Here is a 6,000-nt window from a genome sequence, read left to right on the forward strand (position 1 = left end):
TAGGAACTTTCTCACTGACCTTTGCTTTCTGTACAAAGAATGAAGGAGAGAATGTTGGCAAACAAAACTGCATTGCTAAGCAAATGCAAGTGCTTTTCCAAACCTTTCAGGTCAGGTCATGAAAACCCCAGAACAATAAATGTCACATTAACTCCACTGGACAGAATGATTGCAGGTAAAACTATTGCTATAGGCCAGGCAATGTTACCTGCAACCAGAGTGGAAAGAGCAAAGATGATTCAAAGAGAAGGGAACTAGTAAGTACTTTAAGCTTACAGCCAACAAAACCTAAGAGAGGACAATTTCAAGGATAAATTTTGGATTTCTACTTTGTGTTACTGAATACATAGTAGTGTCATGTTTTGTTTTTGTTTTTGTCATCACTGGGGCCTCAACATTCTCGTCAAATTATTTCAGAAAGAGAGAGATAGGAGAGAGGAAAAGATAGCAATCACAGGACCAAAACTTCCTTGAGCATAATGGGAGTCAGAGCCAAACCTGGGTTGTGCATGTGACAAAACAGGCACACTGTCCAAGTGAGCTATTAAGCCAGCCCAGTAGTGCTATTTGCTGCTGCTGCTCTTGTTTTTATTTTATTTTTTTTAATTCCTTTATTGGGAATTAATGTTTTACATTTGACAGTAATTACAATACTTTGTACATGCATAACATTTCCCAGTTTTCCACATAACAATACAACCCCCCACTAGATCCTCTATCATCCTTTTTGGACCTGTTTCTCCCCCCCCCCACCAACCCCAGAGTCTTTTACTTTGGTGCAATACACCAATTCCAGTTCAGGTTCTACTTGTGTTTTCTCTTCTGATCTTGTTTTTCAACTTCTGCCTGAGAGTGAGATCATCCTTCTGTTTCTGACTTATTCCACTTAACATGAATTTTTCAAGGTCCATGCTGCTGTTGTTTTTAAATATGTATCACAGAAAATGGAACAGGTTTAGGGATTCATATTGAAGTAAAGTCTTGTTTAAATATTTACCTAGAATAATTTGGAAGACAAAATTGCATAAATACTTTTGTGGCTACTAAATAATTATATATATACATATATATGTATATATATGTATATATATATATATATATATATATATATATATATATATGGCACTGACAAGACCATAGGATAAGAGAGGTACAGTTCCCACCACCAGAGCTCCATATCCCATCCCCTCCCTTGATAGCTTTCCTCTTCTTTAACCCTCTGGGAGTATGGACCCAGGGTCATTATGTGGTACAGAAGGTAGAAGGTCTGGCTTCTATAATTGCTTCCTCGCTGAACATGGGCGTTGGTAGGTCAATCTATACTCCAGCGTGTCTCTCTCCTGCCCTAGTGGGGCAGGGCTCTGAGGAAGTGGAGCTCCAGGACACACTGGTGGGGCCATCTGTCCAGGGAAGTCCAGTTGGCATCATGGTAGCATCTGGAAACTGGTAGCTGAAAAAAAGTTAACATATAAAGCCATACAAATTGTTGATAAATCATGAACCTAAAGGCTGAAATATTGCAGATGAAGATTTGGGGTCTCCATTCTGGAAATTGCTATAGGTCTATTTTAGGTATATTCCAAAGGGCCCATGTCTTTATTAGTTTTTGCCTGATTTTTATAAAATTTTTGGTAAATTTTATAACTTTATATTTTTTTATAAAATAAATTTATATAATTTTTATAAAATGAGTGGAAAGAATAAATTTAACCAGGGTTAGGATCTGGCTACTGAGAACGATTTTGTAATGGTGTTTGATAGTTTATATTTTAATTGCTATAGGCAAGTCTGTTTGCTGCAGTCAGTGCCACAGACATTTGTTGGACGCAGTCACAAAGTATCCTTGAGAAAGATAAAATTCAATAAAAGAAATATAGACATATCATAAAGTACTAATAGCAAAAATCAATTAAAATAAAGAAAAAGAACTTCTTTATCAAGTGTGTTTGTATCATTTCCTGGTGCTGATTTTTTATATTGGACCACCCTGAAATTCCATTTGAATTTGGCTTCAGATACTTCTCTTATCTCCTTCCAGTGATCCATTTAATAAGTTTGTTGTCCTACTGCATTCAATTTCTGTTTCATGCCTTTCTCATTATCTTCAGAACTAGCCCACAATATTGCAATAATGCAAGAACAGAACTTCTGCCCTTCAAAGTTTCATATTTGGAAATCCTGTGTTGTCATTAAAATGCCTTAGTGACCTGGATAGACAGTCATGTTAAGTCCCTTAGTAATGTAAACTTGATAGCTCACTGGTATTAGAGTACTCCCTTGCCAATCAAGAAGCCACTAGTAGTTCTATTAATTCAAAGCTAACTGATAAGGTTCAGTTTTGTTTTTTTTTATGAGTTGAGAGTCTTCTACAACTGAAATGGTTTCCATTCAATTGATTGTTATTCAATTATAAATTGTTTTGAGTCTTTCTTTAAGCATCTTGTGCAATTCTCTGCAATGTCAGGGACATTTAATAGGTATTTTAATTAGATTGGGTTTGGTAAAGTGTGGAATATCCTGCTAGGCCTCTCTTAAGGAAGACAATGGCATAAGGGAAAGGAAAGAGAAAAATAGTGTGTTTTAAAGAAAATTGTTAGGGGCCTGGGAGGTAGCACATATGGTTAAGCACACATAATACTAAGCACGAGCACCTGAGCAAGGACCCAGGTTCAAGGCCCTGCTCTCACCTGCAAGGCGAAGCTTCAGGAACAGGGAAGCAGGTTTTCAGGTGTCTTTCTCTGGCCCTATCTCCCCCTCCTTTCTTAATTTTTCTCTATCCTAGCCACTAAAATGGAAAAAAATGACCCCCAGGAGCCATGGATTCATAGTGCCAGCATGAAACCCCAACAATAACCCTGGAACCAAAAATAAAAATTGTTAACAAACTACTATGGTGGATTAAATTTGGAATAAAGACTTTCCAAGTATTTTTATATTCTAATCCTTAGAAACTAAGGCTATATCCATCAAGTTGCAGATGTTATCATTACTTCATCCTGACTTCCCTGGGAAGATGACCTCTCTAGTGTCCTGAAACCTCACCTCTCCAGAGCCCTACCCCACAGAAACAGACTAGGGAGTATGGATTGATTTACCAATACCCACGCCCCGCAGAGAAGCAATTACATAAATAAGAACTCCACCATCTGCACCCCAAAAAGGAATTTTGGTCATACTCCCAGTGTGGGGAGAAGTGATGGTGGGAGCTGACCAGAAGATGCTGAACTCCAACTCCACCAGGCTCTGGAAAGAGAAAAGGAAAGGGGGGGGGGCATTTAGATGTAGCATAGGTGTATGTCTGACTTGTAAAATAAGAGAATATGTGACCATAGAGAAAGAAGAGGGGCAAAAATATATAAATATAAACAGTTGCAGAAATAACAGTTAACCCATATCTGCAACCTTAAGAGAACTACGGTAGCTTACAAGAAGGGATTTGGGGAATTAAAACTCTGGTGGTGGTGGTAATGGGTAGAGTTGTACCTCGGTTCTCTTATAATTTTGTAAATCAATACTAAATCACTAATAAAATTTTTTAAGAAGAAACTAAGGCTATATTATCTAACATAAAAGTGGACTTGCAAATGACTCAGCATCTTGGGCTAGAAAGAGTATACTGAATATCTGGCTGAGTCCGATATAAGGAAAAGCAGAGACTCTTATAATAGCAGGGCAAAAGGATCATAAAAAAGAAGATGTGATGACAAGCATCATATGATCAGAGTGAAGAAACCAGCTATAGAATGTAAGTAGCTTCCAGAAGCAAGAACACAGAAGGAAATGAGGTTAGCATCTCTTTCTCCACTAGCGTCTTCAAAAGAAATTCAGCTCTGTCAACCCACTTTGGACTTGTGAGCTGCAAAGGCATAAAATGAGGAATTTGCTTTTATTTGAGTTTGGAACAATTTTTTACAGTAACGGAACTACTACAAACACATAAACTGCCAATAGTAGTTCTTAGAGATCTGAGTGTGAAGACTGGCATCGCAGAGAACTTTTACTCTCCATTCTTCAATATTAGTCGAACACTTTTGTTTTTATTATAGAATTATATGCTTCTTAAGGAAACAATTTGAAGGGCCAGGTGGTGACACTCCTGGTTGGGTGTACAATGAGCAAGGACACAGGTTCAAACCCCTAGTCCCCACTTATGGGGATAAAGCTTTATGAGTGGTGAAACAGTGTTGCAAGTGTCTCTCTGTCTCTCCATCTCTCTGTCATCCCCCCCTCTCAATTTCTGGCTGTCTCTATCCAATAAACAAAGAAAATGTTTTAAAAATTTAAATAATATTTTTCCCTGCAGGATTATTGATGAAGCTCGGCGCCTGCACTACAAATCCACTGTTCTTGGAGGCTGTTTTTCCCCTTTTGTTGCCCTTGTTGTTTATCATTGTTGTAGTTATTATTATTATTATTGGTGGTGGTGGTGGATAGGACAGAGAGAAACCGAGAGGAGATGGGAAGAGAAAGACACGCAGCTGCAGACCTGCTTCACCGCTTGTGAAGCTACCTCCCTGCAGGTGGGGAGCCAGGGCTCAAACCGGAATCCCTAACCTGTCCCTGTGCTTCCCACCATGTGTGCTTAACCCGCTGCGCTACCACCTGCCCCGCCCCCGCCATAAAAATAATTTTAAAACAGGGTAGTATTACATGAAAATACAGTGGAGTAAGTTGTACATAGAGGAACTCTACATAATGTGAAAAATGGGCAGCAGAGTACAGATTTTCTCCCAGAACCCAGGTTTAAGCTCCTCTCTTCCCAACACCACATTGAACCAATGAGCACTGTATCCGGGAAACCATGTGAGTAGCAGGGTGGCGCTGCACTGTCTCAAGCCCCCTCCCCCCCCCACACACACACACACGCGCGCACACGCACACACGCACACATACACACACAAGGGAAAGTTTTATGGTGTTGGAGCTGTGCTGCAGATACTTCTCCTCTCTGTGTCTCTCTCACACACTCTCTTTCCTACACAATATCTCCCTCTGTCTCTAATGCTCTATAGGAAAAAAAATAATAAAATAAAAGTAAAGCGCCACAGGAAGAGTAGAGGTGTGCTGGCCGTGAGCCCCAGCCATAACCTTGACAGCAAAACAAAGCTAATGAGAAAAGGAAATGCCAGTTTGCTAGACAGAGGTAGAAAAACAAAATTTTCCTAAATTTATGCAGAACACATATCACTTTTATCATAAAAGTGGATCTTTAAGTGTTTTTAAAAGGATAACTAACATTCCACTTTCCGTTTATGTCTGCTAACAGCAGCTGTTCACTGCCTGACTTAGCCAAGTTTAATGACAAGACATTGCTCGCTCTCTCTACAATCCTCATTCAAGTGAAATATTTAAGTTAATAAATTAAAGTCACTACACAAAATGTAAAATAAAAATAAAGGTTAATTAGCCTCTTCATTCAGAGCTTGTGTTAAGAAAGTATTAGATGTATTACTTTTTGCTAATCAGTCTTTCAAAAAGACCACATGCACTTAATGTTGCCTTAGAGGGAAATAAAACCCAGTCTCTTTGTCAACTGAAGTTCTATTTTTATCAGACCAAAATTAAGCAACACAAGTGAAGAAATAAAATTTTTAAAAAATGTAAAGCAACACAAAACATGTAACCATGAGGCCTGGGGAATGCCTGGGCTCAGTCAGTAAAGTGCATTCCCTGCATGTGAGGCCCTGAATTGGATGCTCTGTGTGGCATATGATAAAGTATTAAAGTGTTATTCTGGTCTCTCTCTCTTTCTGTCTCTCTCTCAAATAAATGAATTTTATTTTGTTGTTGTAAACAGAGACGCAACCTTTTCAGGGAGAGAGAAGAGAGAAGAGGAGAGGAGAGGAGAGGAGGGGAGGGGAGGGGAGGGGAGGGGAGGGGAGGGGAGAGGAGAGGAGAGGAGAGGAGAGGAGAGGAGAGGAGAGGAGAGGAGAGGAGAGGAGAGGAGAGGAGAGGAGAGGAGAGGAGGGGAGAGGAGAGGAGAGGAGAGGAGAGGGGGCA

This window comes from Erinaceus europaeus, chromosome 11, assembly GCF_950295315.1.
Source record: "Erinaceus europaeus chromosome 11, mEriEur2.1, whole genome shotgun sequence".
In the NCBI taxonomy this organism is placed as follows: Eukaryota; Metazoa; Chordata; class Mammalia; order Eulipotyphla; family Erinaceidae; genus Erinaceus; species Erinaceus europaeus.